We start from the raw sequence: 13,695 nt of genomic DNA on the forward strand, positions 1-13,695 counted from the left end.
CATCCACTTCTTTCTCTCTCTCTTAGGTGTACAGAGGAGTCATCTAAGAAAGAGTGAGCAAACATAAAACTACATTTCTTACGGTGAAAGACTTGCTTCTTTCATGTCCAGAAACTGACAGTCTTCTCATACCAGAACCAGATAATGGCACACAAAAATGTGCTGTCTTATCACTCCTGCAATAAGCTGGGAGTTGTTCTTGCGAGAGTATATTAACCTGTCATCTACTATCAAATTTCATCAAATGAAGCTGAAAAGGAGAGTGTGATTCTCATGGAAACATCTGGAGATTCCAATAACTGTTCAAAACACAGTGAACTTCACGGGACAATGTTGATTTCACAAGCACTCCCCCGTTTGCACTTTTTGTAGGTTTGGCTGGAGCATGGACACTGGTTCTACTCAAGAACGCAGCATAGAACAAACACCTATAAATGGCTTTCTTTCATTAGGACTGAAGCATAAATGACTACCTCTAGTCGCCCTGCCCTCACTTTCCTCAACTTCTTCTCAGCAGCATTCCACTCCACTTCCTTCTCCATCTTGGTTTCCATTGGACGTTCCCTGAGAATCTATTTTGAAATGAGTTATCTAGAAATATTCTCAGATTTAACCATCTGTTTTATTTGATGTTTTTGGCTATGTACGTACGGAAGGGATGAGGTTGTGCGATGTATTTATTTATTTGCTTACTCGGAATGCTGACAGCATAATATTGCTGCAGTTGGAGAAAGAAACTGTCAGTGATTCAGCTCATCTATAGAAATACTAAATGAGCAGGAAAAGGTCTACGAGGGTGGTTTATAAAGACTACATAACTCATTATTCTGCAATGCATAAAGCCTCCTTAAACAGCACACTGGAATCTATAAACACATGCGTTATCTATATTAAGACAGCCATAGAATGATGTATGTATGATGGTGTTGTTAATTGCTTATGAATGGATTGTATGAAAGGCTTTTGTTGGAGTTGTAAATGTAAAAAATAATGTGCTACTTTGACTAACTTTCATTTATCCCATTATATACAGTAAAAAATGATTGTCCCTATAGCAATCAATGGTAGATCAAGGGTAAATCTTACATATCCATATTGATTTAGATCAGACATTGAGGATCTGATAACGCAAGGTTTTTCTATGCCCTCAATGCACAAGAAAGAGGTGGTCTAGCCTCAAGTAAACCAGTTTTGCATCAGATTCTGCAATTACATTATAACTCCGTTCTGGTATGTTACAGCCTCACCACCCATAAGGTATATTATGTATGTTGCATGTACACAGCTGTACAGTTTAACAATGTGTTAAAGTGGTTCAAAGCTATGAATTGAAATTGAGCCAAGAAACATTTTTACTTGAACAATATACTTGTCACTCCAGTAACCAAGTACCCTAATGAATTGTGTTCCAAATAACCTTCATTAACCTATACAGAAAGTGAGCAACAAAAAAAAATATTTCTGAGGTAACAATATTACAAAATGTTCTTAACACGCACGTCAAAAGCCAGAATATATCAAAGTTGGTAGAGGACCAGACTCTAAAATTCACCATTGTTTAGAAAAGTGATATGATCTGTGAGGACAGTGTCTAGCAGTTTATCCACTGTCTATCAAATCGTGTGGTACTCTTGTTGTATTCAGCAACTCAGGCTACGATATTGCAGAATAATTATGAAGATTAGTCTGATAAAAGTCGGGTCCGCAGTCATGGCCATCATTCTATTATACCCAAAATGTTTTGTATGACATTTCACCAACTCATCAGGAGACTACTAAGAATTGAGGCAAACCGTTTTAAAAAAAAGCAACATGGAGGGCCTGAGACCAAGAACCCGTCTCATTGATAGGTCCGTCTCATTGATAGGTGTTGGTTGTCTCTGTGACCATGTTGGTTGTCTCTATGGTATAGAAAGTGCTAGAAAGTGTTGTGGACCATACCTAGAGAGTGTTGAATCATTGCCCAACTGGTTGTAATGATCTCACACCAATGGAAACAACTTGTGTTGTCATTGTGGCCCTTATATGTTAACCCATTACCCTAATTTCAATACACAGTTTTGATACTATCCAAACAAATGGACCCTAAGCCTAAGTGTAAACCATATTAAATATCAGGACACAGTCAGAGCAATAACCCTCCTTCATTTGAACACTTATACTCCACAACACCAAGCTCTTATAACGCAATTCTACACTAAATAACATGTGACAGAAAAATGCATTAAACTCCAGTTTAATTTAGAAAATCCTGCCTGCATGTAATGTTTTAGCTGTTGTACTCTTTTTATAGGAAACGGTTCAAATGGTAAAACCTGTTTATTTCACCAAGTGTATTTGGGACATTTTCATCTTGCACTTTTCTGTTAGAAGAGTGTTTTTATCATGCAAAATGGAGTGTAGGTAAAAATAAAATAAAAAACACATTGGTGTTCATAAAGTGACAGATTCAGCATGAGCAGCTGAAAATGCTTGGTGTGAGTAAGTGTTTTCTTTTTCATATCCCCCTTGATACAATAAAAAAACGTAAAAAATTGCCACAACAAAACATTCATGTAAGCTTTTAAAGAGTTAACTTCAGAAGGTTTGCAGATGTTTTACATATTGTATGAATATTGCAATGAGTTGAAACGTGGTTTAAGCTGTGAACAGAAATGTGGTGGAATCACCTATGTTCTTGTCCGTCTTAGAGCCTATGAACACAGAGCTATAGGTCTGCGTCCCAAATAGCACCCTATTCCCTATGTACAGTGCATTCGGAAAGTATTCAGACCCCTTGACTTTTCCACATTTTGTTACATTACAGCCTTATTTTAAAATTGATTAAATAGATTTTTCCCCTTATCAATCGACACACAATACCCCATAATGACAAAGCAAAAACAGATTTTTATACAAAATGCATACAAAAAAAACCAGACATAACATTTATATAAGTATTGACCCTTAACTCAGTACTTTGTTGAAGCACCTTTGGCAGCGATTACAGCCTTGAGTCTTCTTGGGTATGACTCTTCAAGCTTGGCACACCTGGATTTGGCGAGTTTCTCATATTCTTCTCTGCAGATCCTATCAAGCTCTGTCAGGTTGGATGGGGAGCGTCGCTGCACAGCTTTTTTCAGGTCTCTCCAGAGATGTTAGATTGGGTTCAAGTCCGGGTTCCGGCTGGGCCACTCAAGATCATTCAGAGACTTGTCCCAAAGCCACTCCTGTGTTGTCTTGGCTGTGTGCTTAGGGTCGTTGTCCTGTTGGAAGGTGAACTTTCGCCCCTGTCTGAAGTCCTGCGCAATCTGGATTAGGTTTTCATCAAAGATCTCTTGGTACTTGGTACTCGATCCTGACTAGGCTCCCAGTCCCTGCCGCTGAAAAACATCCCCACAGCATGCTGCTGCCACTAATCTTGCTTTCATCAGACCAGATAATCTTGTTTCTCATGGTCAGAGTCCTTTAGGTGCCTTTCAGGCAGCTCCAAGCGGCCTGTCGTGTGCCTTTTACTGAGAAGTGGCTTCCATCTGGCCACTCGACCATAAAGGCCTGAATGGTGGAGTGCTGCAGAGATGGTTGTCCTTCTGGAAGGTTCACCCATCTCCACAGATGAACTCTGGAGCTCTGTCAGAGTGACCATCGGGTTCTTGGTCACCTCCCTGACCAAGGGCCTTCTCCCCCGATTGCTCAGTTTGACTCTAGGAAGAGTCTTGGTGGCTCCAAGCTTCTTCCATTTAAGAATGATGGAGGCCACTGTGTTCTTGGGGACCTTCAATGCTGCAGAAATGTTTTGGTACCCTTCCCCGGATTTGTGCCTCGACACAATCCTATCTCGGCGCTCTATGGACAATTCCTTCGACCCGATTGCTTTGTTTTTGCTCTGACATGCACTGTCAACTGTGAGGCCTTTCTAAATCATGTCCAATCAATTGAATTTACCACAGGTGGACTCCAATCAAGTTGTAGAAACGATGGTCAATGGAAACAGGATGCACCTGAGCTCAATTTCAAGTCTCATAGCAAATATTTAAAAAATGTTCATACATTTGCTAACATTTCTAAAATGCTGTTTTCACTTTGTCATTATGGGGTATTGTGTGTAGATTGTTGGTGGGAGAAAAAAATCTGCTAATTTAGAGTAAGACTGTAATGTAACAAAATGTCAAAGTCAAGGGGTCTGAATACACTGTAGTTCACTATATAGGGAATAGGGTGCTATTTTGGATGTCTTTCCACGGAGCCTCAACAGCCCTGCAGTCCATAGTGAAGAGAGCAAGAGTGAGCAGCATATCACCATGCATCCCACTGCTGGCTTGCCTAAACTAAGCAGAGTTGGTCTTGGATGTGAGACCAGATGCTGCTGGAAGTGGTGGTGGAGAGGCTAGTAGGTGGTCAAATCAAATCAAAGTTTATTTGTCACGTGCGCCGAATACAACAGGTGTAGACCTTACAGTGAAATTCTTACTTACAGGCTCTAACCAATAGTGCAAAAAAGGTGTTAGGTGAACAGTAGGTAAGTAAAGGTACTCTTTCCTCTGGTCTAAAAAATATCTCAATGCCCCAGGGGGGCAGTGATTGGCGACATTTCCCTGTGTAGGTTGCCGTCTTTCGGATGGGATGTTAAATGAGTGTCCTGACTCTCTGTGATTACTAAAGATCCCATGGGACTTATCGTAAGAGTAGAGGTGTTAATCCTGGTGTCCTGGCTAAAGTCCCAATCTGGTCCTCATACCATCATCCCCAGCTTCCAATTGGCTCATTCCTCTCCCTTGTAACCATTCCCCAGGTCGTTGCTCTAAATGAGAATGTGTTCTCAGTCAACTTACCTGGTAAAATAACGGTAAAATTAAAGAGCCTTAAATATGCTATGGTATCAGTTCTGATATGTTCTTTAGCTTATTTTGGTTGAAAATATAGCTGTGCCCTGAACAGTGGTGTTTAGCTTAGTCTCCCACCATCAAAATATAATTCCATATTTCTAATGTTAAAATTTTAATTGAGGAATTCTGTGTCTATGTGTTCCAGGAAGTAAGTCTGGGTGCCAAAAGAAAACGTAATTGTGACCCAGGCGAAAGCTGGGCAACACTCTACTGTTTACTGTATTATTGTATAAATGAAAACAGACATATGATATGATATGAATAAAGTACACTTATCCAAATATGCAGTGTTGCTGAGTTGTATTTGCTGATCATTATATAAAAGTTGATATAAAGAAATGCAGTATACCTTGTAGAGCAAAGGAAATATATATATATATATATATATATATATATATATAGTACCAGTCAAAGGTTTGGACACACCTACTCATTCAAGGGTTTTTCTTTATTTTTACTATTTTCTACATTGTAGAATAATAGTGAAGACATCAAAACTATGAAGTAACACATCTCCCCTGACTTCACTCCTTCTAAAGATGTATTCAAATAAACAACTACTCATTTTATGGGTGGCGCCATCATCTAAATAGCAGCATCTGATCATATCATTGTTATCATCATGAGTAAATAAAGAGCCAACAAACATGTTGAATATGTCAGTGTGAATACAGCATTGTGTTGCTGTGAATATACATACAGTACAGAACTGTAACATTTCTGACAATGACTATCGAAGAAAGGACTGACCTAAACTGCAGCGACTTATCGGCCTCAACTAAGGTAAACCCAAGGGTATGGTCATGGGTCAGGTGGCTGACTAATGGCTAATTTCTTCATCCTCTGAGATCCATATGTCCTGCATGCTTTTTGTCGCACCACAATATTTGATATGGCTGTGAATTCACAATATGTCATAGAGTGCCCTCTGTAATTATTGGGACAGTGAAGCATTTTCCTTCTTTTGGCTCTATACTCAAAGTCATTTGAGTATATTTTCATCAATATCGTTGACAAAAAATGAAAATTAAATCCATTTGAATCTCACTTTAACACAAAAAAGTGGAAAACGTCAAGGGTTGTGAATACTTTCTGAAGGCACTGTAGTTATTTATTAGCCAATGTCAGTCCATGCTATGAAATGGCTACGACCACAACCAACATTGTGTTAGGCCTTTTGTGTACCTTGTAGATATAAGCAGGATATGTACAGGACTGTACATCCTTGTAGCTTTAGCTACTGCTATGAAGCATATATGACTCAGGCATGTGTGGGAAACAGGGCCGTGCACAGACCTTTCAGGAGGCAGGTGTTCAAAATATAATCCGAATGAATTTCTCCAAATTCATAACATACCAAATGCTTTTGTAGCTTTTTCTTTTTGAGCATAGGCATATGTATTTATGTGTTTATACACACACACAACATTGTGGATAGTTAGTATTTGGACATCTATATTGTGTTTTCAGTAATAACTAGTACCGATCATGAGCTTTTTAAACCCAACCGTTTGCTACTCTCGGCCCATCCCACCTATATCCATAGACACCCTTTGATTTTCACGTGTTTTTCAACTGTGCTGTGATGTCTCACATGAACTTTGAACTTCTCTAATCGCAGACTAGCCACAGATTGTACATTAAAGATACAAGATAATTATTATATTGTTGATTGATGGCTTTCCAAATTGCCCAACATTGCTATTTGAAGGGTTGATTTTAAATTAATGTTGTGATTTTTTTGCCATTCCTGAACCTGTGACCAAAAACATCCCACCCAGATCATTTATTCTGATATTGTCTCCATGTAGCTTGTTTTTGGTAAAAAAAAAACTCTGAGCTGAGTATTCTTTGTTTTCTTTATTGTTTTGGTTAGGTCAGGGTGTGACATGGGTGAAGTATGTGTTTTTGAACTGTCTAGGGGTTTTGTAGGTTTATGGGGTTGTTTATCATCTAGGTGTTTATATATGTCTATGGTTGCCTAGATTGGTTCTCAATTAGAGGCAGGTGTTTATCGTTGTCTCTGATTGGGAACCACATTTAGGCAGCCATCTTTGGGTATTTTGTGGGTTACTGTCTATGTCTAGTTGCCTGTGTTTGCAATTTTGTATCATAGCTTCACGGTCGTTTTTGTTATTTTGTATAGTTTGTTAAGTTTTCTTCGTCTTCATTAAAGTATGTATTCATCTTACGCTGCTGCGCCTTGGTCTCCTCCATACAACGAACGTGACACGCTGTTTTTTATGTATCAGTTCATACACCATGTGCCATGGAATTTGTACATCAAACATTTCTTCCAAGCTATTGTGCAACCTTTATGTCACAGCTGGAAACAGTTTTGTCCTCAAATGAAACTGGTAAATTTGTCTAGTAATGCCAATCTTTTTCAGGCAATTTTGGTCCTTAGGATATAGCAGACAAATAAGTTTCCTACATTCACCCCCTTCCACTTGCCTACTCCATTTTCACAGTAATGCTGCAGTAAGATCTGTTTCACCTGTCTTGTGCTTGTCTCCGCCCCCTTCCAGGTGTCACCCATTTACCCCATTATCCCCTGTGCATTTATACCTGTGTCTGTTGCCAGTTTGTCTTGTCTCATCAAGCCTACCAGCGTGTTTTTCCCCATTCACCTGTTCTGTCCAGTGCCTGTTTTTAGTTATTCTGGTTTTGACCATTCTGCATGCCCTGAGCCTGCCTGCCATTCTGTAACTTTCTGACTCTGCCCTGGATTACTGACCTCTGCCTGCCCCTGACCTGTCGTTTGCTTGCCCCCTGTTTTGTCAATAAGCATCTGGGATTCGAACTGTCTGCACCGGTCTTTTCCTGAGTCATGATAGTACAAACGGGCCATGACTGACCCAGCAGACTTGGACCAGCTCCTCAACGCCATCTCCTCCAAAGGAGCCACCATTGGGAAATGCGAGGAGTTACTTTGAGGTCTTTTGGAAGGATTCCAGACCTTGACAGAAAGCCACGACCGTGCTTTCCATACATTGCTGGATCAAGTCCATGGATTGTGTATTAGCCAGCCACTACCGTAACCTCCCAGCCTCTCAGTAACCCCACTGTCAGCAGCACATCCCCCCAGGCATCCCGGCTTGCCGAGAACCCAGCTTACCTCATCCAGAACGCTTTGCTGGAGATTCAGGGACCTGCCGGGGGTTTCTCTCCCAGTGCTCCCTCATCTTTGAGCTATAGCCCTCTTCTTTTCCCACGGACTGCTCGAAGGTAGCGTGTCTTATAACACTAATGCAAAGGAAGGCTCTTGCCAGGGCCACAGTCTAGATGAGTTCATGGCATAGGTGAAGAAAGGGTTTGATTCTCTGTTTTCAAAGAGAAACTGCTCAGAAGCTACTCCGGCTATGGCAAGACTCCCGTAGTGTGGCAGACTATGCAGTCGATTTCCACACGTTGGCCGCCGAGAGTGCCAGGAACCCAGAAGCCCTGTTCGACACATTCCTTCATGGAGGAGGTGAAAGACGAACTCACAGCCCAGTAGCTGCCCATCGATCTCCTCCCTCTCATCGCCTTAACCATCTGGATCGATGGGCGACTACAGAAACGTAGGAGGGAGTGGAGGTCTGTTAGCACTCCCCCTCGCTCGTCCATAGATTCCACTTCGCCTCAGAGGAATCCCGGAAGTCTCTGACCTCTATATTGCTGAGAGAATCCGAGGTTACCCGAGTTCCCTTGGGAATCACTGAGGTCTGCCGACTCGCGTCCTCCGGAGTCTATGCAACTTGGCAGAGCTAGATTGTCTCCTGCCGAACGGTTACACAGACTGAACACCAAGAGCTATCTGTATTGTGGGACTACGGGACATTACATTTCTACCTGCCATGTAAAAAGACACTGCTCATAAGGAGGTATAAGTATGTTGTGGGCATTACGGAGAATGTCCAGTCTCCGGCTTACTCACACTCCTGTCCATGCCATCCTGCTGTGATAACCGGTCCAAATCTCTCTGGGTACCCATTGACTCTGGGGCCGACATTAGTTTTTTGGACGCTACCCTGGTACATTTAGGAGGGGGTATCCGTCCTTCTGCCTCCCCTGCCGGTGCAGGGTTCTTCTTTGTGGAGAAGAAGGGCAAAACCCTGCGGCCGTGTATTGACTACCAGGGCCTGAATGACATCACGGTTAAAAAACGTTACTTGCTTCCACTCATTGCCCCGGCTTTCGAGCCTCACCAGGGGGCTACCATCTTTTCCAAGTTGGAATCTCCGGAACGCCTATCATCTGGTACGGATACTGGAAGGGGACGAGTGGAAGATCGCCTTTAACATGGCTAGCGGGCACTACAAATACCTGGAGATGCCATTTGGACTGACCAACGCTCCTGGTGTGTTCCAGGCCCTGGTTAACGACATTCTCCATGACATGTTGAACCGGTTCGTGTTCATTTACATTGATGACATCCTTAGTTTTTTTCCCGCTCAGCTCAACAACATGTCCAGCAAGTCCTCCAGTATCATCTGGAGAAACAGCTGTTAGTCAAAGCAGAAAAATGCAGATTCCATCGTACCACCATCTCCTTCCTTGGATAAATCATAGCTGCATGCAAGTGGATCCTGGAAAGGTGAGATCGGTGGTGGACTGGCCGAAAACTACCTCCAGAGTGCAGCTGCAATGCTTCCTGGGGTTCGCCAATTTTTACTGACGGTTCATCCGGGGTTACAGCACACTGGCTTCCCCCCTTTCAGCACTCACCTCTCCAAGGTCCTGATCACGTGGTCTCCAGCTGCAGACCGGGCGTTCTTGGACCTCAAGCACCAATTCACTACCGCCCCCATCCTAATCCATCCTCTCCCATCGTGTCAAAAAACCATGGATAACTGAGAACTACTCGTTATGAAGGTAATGTTGGAGAAGTGGAGGCACTGGTTAGAGGGGGCAGAACACCCATTCATAGTATGGACAGATCACAAGAACCTGGAATATCTCCGCACCGCCAAGCACCTCAACTCCAGGCAAGCTCGATGGCCCTGCTATTCACTTGATTCAACTTTACCATCTCCTACCGCCAGGATCCAAGAATGTGAAGCCGGATGCGCTGTCTTGCCTCTATAGCACCTCTGCTACACCATCGGACCCCGAGTCCCTCCTCCCTAGACGGGGGGGCTCGGCTAAACGGATGTTTGTCCCGGACTCTGCCAGTTCCCTGGTTCTGGAAGGGGCTCATTCCTCTCGACTGGCCTGCCATCCTGGCTTCCGTCAGACCCTGGCCTTTGTACGACAACCTTTTTGGTGGCCCACCTTGGTTACTGACATCTCCACGTTCGTCGCCACCAGCACCGTGTTTGCCAAGAATAAAACTCCTTGCAAAGCTCTGGCTTGCCTCCTTCAACCACTTCATGTCCCTAACCGTCCCTGGTCACATCTATCCCTGGACTTCGTCACTGGTCTCCCAACACCACTATCCTTACGGTGATGGACAGGTTTTTTAAGGCAGCCCATTTCCTTCCCCTCCCCAAGCTACTCTCAGCCAAGCAGATGGCCCACCTCATGGTGCACCACATCTTCCAGATCCCTGGACTTCCGGTAAACATGGTCTCCGATCATGGTCCTCAGTTCTCATCCCCATTATGGAAGGCGTTCTGTAGGCTCATTGGGACGTCGGCCAGCCTGTCCTCTGGGTTTCACCCCGAGTCTAACAGCCAGTCAGAGCGAGCCAATCAGGACCTGAGACAACTCTTCATTGCCTCATCTCTGCCAACCCCACCACCTGGAGCCAGCAACTTGTGTGGGTGGAATGCGCCTGCAACACCCTCCCCTGCTCAGCCAATGGTCTCTCGCCTTTTGCGTGTTCGATGGGTTATCAGTCCCCACTCTTTCCTGAGCAAGAGGTCAGCATTGGGCTGGCCATGACATGATCTGGTGGTCCTTCATCCACATCTTGTTTGACCTGGCTGTGTGGCATGGGGCATTGTCCTGCTGGAAAAAAACAATCCTCTGAGTTGGGGAACATTGTCAGAGCAGAAGTAAGCAAGTTTTCTTCCAGGACAACCTTGTAAGTGGCTTGATTCATGCGTCCTTCACAAAGACAAATCTGCCTGAATCCAGCCTTGCTAAAGCACCCCCAGATCGTCACCGATCCTCCATGTGCCTTAATAACAGACTTGTATGCCATCTGTAAATACGAATAAAATTGTTAAATTACGAGCCTTGTTGGTTAATCCACAGAAAAAGCTGGCAAACCTTCCCGCAACCATGATTTGCTGAGATAATGAGTGGGCTGGACATCCCGAAAGAGGAGTTCAGATTGGTCTGCCATAGAAGCTTGTTAGTCTGTGTTGGTAATCCTGTTGAATGCAATTGTTTTAATGTATTGTGTAGTGGCGCTGCATAAGTGTGACTCTCCACTTTCTGGAGGATCAAGTTTTGAAATCAGTGGAATTAGAGTATGATAGCTAAAGAGTTGGAGGAAACAACTGTCTCCGGATTACATCATCAAACTAAGGGCAACCATGGCATGACATTCCTGACAGGGAGACACGTCCGTGCACGATGATGTATACAGGTGAGATAGTCTAACATTAGCTAGTTACATTTTCATATATTGCACGTCTAATTTTGACAGAAAGTGGTTTAATTTCAAGCTAAAGTGTACTGTTACTTAGCTAGCTAATGTTAGCTGTCTGGCTCCCGAGCTGATGTTATTATTTGTTTCCCAGAGCCATTTGCTGTTCTAGTTGGAGCCTAATGTTAGCTAGCTAACATTGAACATGGTTGGTTAGCTTCCCAGCACTGTGGCATTGTTGGCGCTGTTCATTGTTGTTTAAGTAGCTAACATTAACTGGTTGGCTCGTTAGCTAACGTGACATGTGTGAACTTACACTTTGTTTACCTAGTGTTAGCAGTTGATGTTTTTTCTTCAATAACACAAACCCGAAAGCAAATCAGAGGGAGAAAAATATATTTATCTGAACAGGGTAGATGTTCAGTCTCCCCTGTCCTCAACTTTTCTCCACATAACAAAGAAACAGGATGTAATTTATAATCCCCCACCCTAGCCTGGGGTTGACCAATTAGAAGTCCTTGCAGTACAACTGGGCCAATGACCAAAAAACAAGTATCCTGCTCCAGACTCAATATACACAACATAGCACAAGAAGTTCAGGACTGACATTCCACAGATTCTAAATAGCTGTTGAACTGAAAACCAACTCTTATTTACATTGACAATTCCCTATTGACCATTAAACTCAATTTATTTTTTAGTACTCTCGTCCTCTCATCCTGTACGTTGTGTATTTATCTTCAAAATATTCTTATACTTCCCCATTTAAAAAATAAATTGACTTAAAATGTATTTTTAGAAAACAACAAAATAGACATAATAAAAACATCAGTAAGCATTAATTTATTCACAATAAACACTTTGCATTTCTATAAAACACAAAGGGCATATTTTACTCGTTGCAATAAGAAATAGATTTCACAAAAATTTATAGAAAAGGGGTATTAACAGGTGTGATACAACACACCTGAAAGAGCATGGTTCGTTACAGCCCCGAAGACAGTTACCACAGGCACACAATCATGAGGCTTGGTGTGATGATGACCCTTATGATCCCAACCACGTTCTTGTGAACACTACTGACACCCATCTCAAAAAGGACACGGTTGATGAATCTTTTGATATCCCCTATCACGTAACAGTCGGTTTTTAGCAGACAAACATCGGGCAATAGCTCACTTGATAACCTGGATGAGGATAAGAAAAATAACCACAGCTTCACCTATTGGAAGTATCATGCCCACCAAAAATCTTCCCCATGTACAGAATGTGGAAGACAACCACATGACTAAGCCTAAATCATCTGGATCATCTGAATATCATAATCCTGATCTTTTGGATTAGGTTAGTTATTTCATCAGAATTTTCAGGAATGTAAGTACAGCATTCAGCACCAATAACAGCACATGTTACCCCTCTGGCGAACAGAAGATAGTCAAGGGCCAAACAATTTTCCATTGCCACAGTCCGAATGGCAACCATCTCAGCTGTAATTAACTCAAGACTCTCAGCTGTACTATTAGCTAGGATATCCAAAGAGTTAGCCATATTAATAACTTCCCGTGTTATTTTAGAAATACCATAAGAGGGAAAAGCAATCGCAAAGAATCTCTGTTTCTGTAATCACATGTTTATCACGGTGTGAAAAAGGTGAATTCACAGAATATCTTACATGGGGTACAACATATCCCAAATAACACGACCCTCGTCACAACTTTGGTAACCAGGAATAGGCATAGGATCCACAGATAAAGTAAGTCCCATTAGGACCTATCGTAGCATTATTGATGATATTACTGAAGGTTATTGGCATAAAAAGTAGTCATAGTGTTATTACTGAGAGTCAATTCAACAGACATGGGATATTCCGCATGAGTACAAACCCCACAACTACTTTGACTACCGTGGCATAGTGTAAAGAAAGGACCAGAAATGTATTGACATTTGTCCCTCATCCTTCTCTGTGTTAGAAATGGAAACACAATCCACATCCTGTATTAGGAGGAAACTCACAAGGAGAATAATTTCAAACATGTTTCACTTGTCTGCAAGACAATAATATTCAATCTTCTTATTGTCAATGTAATCATTCACCAAGTCCTTTAAAGGTGACCAGCTCTTCCACACTGGTATCAGTCCCACATAGTTAACTATTCTGAAAGTCTGACGGTATTGAGGAATTCTTCTTCCGTTCCGCTGGTTGCACTTCACCGGTGATCTTGTCTCGTTTCAGGTACAGTCAAGGGATATTGCTGCAGCCTCAGACGATAGAGTTTCATAACCTGTAACGAAGGAAACAAACAACTGAAA

At 42.5% G+C, this 13,695-nt stretch overlaps 1 protein-coding gene and 1 long non-coding RNA gene across 3 annotated transcripts in view; both read left to right on the forward strand.

Moving 5' to 3' along the window:
- Positions 1-5,146, forward strand: part of kitlg (KIT ligand) — a 40,148-nt gene extending 35,002 nt beyond the window's left edge. For both annotated transcript variants that reach the window (XM_021578809.3, XM_090208073.1), the window contains one exon: positions 27-5,146. The gene's annotated coding sequence lies outside the window, so the exon portion shown is untranslated. The remainder of the gene's footprint in view (positions 1-26) is intronic.
- LOC149985555 (uncharacterized) overlaps positions 1-13,695 on the forward strand; it is a 512,847-nt gene that overhangs the window by 468,400 nt on the left and 30,752 nt on the right. The gene's annotated exons all lie outside the window — the stretch shown is intronic.

This window comes from Oncorhynchus mykiss, chromosome 1 (genome assembly GCF_057628025.1).
Source record: "Oncorhynchus mykiss isolate SJ-2025 chromosome 1, ASM5762802v1, whole genome shotgun sequence".
Lineage (NCBI taxonomy): Eukaryota > Metazoa > Chordata > Actinopteri > Salmoniformes > Salmonidae > Oncorhynchus > Oncorhynchus mykiss.